Raw genomic sequence first — 813 nt, 5'->3', positions numbered from 1 at the left:
ATTTTTTTACCCATCCTCAAGCGAGCAACCAGCGGGGGGCGTCCGCTGCGGCACCGGGTGACGGCCGGGCATTTTTCATCTATCTGGGGTGTGCGGGTTCGTCTTTTAAAAGGGGGGGACAGAGAAAATTTTTTTAATTTATTTTCTTTTTTTTTCCTTTAATTTATTTCCCCCCACCAGGGGGCGCCGACGAGGAGAGACGCTTCCCCGCCGCCGCCGGCCAGGACACATCGCAAATTTACAACGGTGGATTCTTTTATTATTTTTTTACGCGGCCAGCAGGGGGCGCCGCGCGCACGGACCGGCGTCCGCCCTTGGCCGCTCGGGAACTTTGCATCTCAATCGGCGGGGTGTTTTGGTCTTTTGCCTGTTGTTCACTTTTTTTTTATTTCCCCTCCCAATCGTGTTTTCCCTCGGCTGGCCAGCAGGGGGCGCCGCGGCGGGGACATGGGGGGGGGGGGGGGGAGGGTTCATCCGGGCGGACCGGGTACTTTTCATCTGCTTGGGGCGAGTGCTTTTTTGAAATTTTTTCCTTTTTTATTTTTGTCTCGTTCTTCCTTTTCTTCAACTGGCCAGCGGGGGGCGCCGCGCGCGCGGACCGCTCGGGAACTTTGCATTTCAATCGGCGGGGTGTTTTGGTCTTTTGCCTGTTTTTCACTTTTTTTTCTTATTTCCCCTCAATCGTGTTTTCCCTCGGCTGGCCAGCGGGGGACGCCGCGGCGGGGAACACGGGGGGGGAGGGTTCATCCGGGCGGACCGGGTACTTTTCATCTGCTTGGGGCGAGTGCTTTTTTGAAATTTTTTCTTTTTTCT

Source organism: Pseudophryne corroboree, chromosome 1 (genome assembly GCF_028390025.1).
Source record: "Pseudophryne corroboree isolate aPseCor3 chromosome 1, aPseCor3.hap2, whole genome shotgun sequence".
NCBI classification, from domain to species: domain Eukaryota; kingdom Metazoa; phylum Chordata; class Amphibia; order Anura; family Myobatrachidae; genus Pseudophryne; species Pseudophryne corroboree.
The sequence above is the reverse complement of the archived record's forward strand: the minus strand, read 5'-3'. Positions refer to the sequence as shown.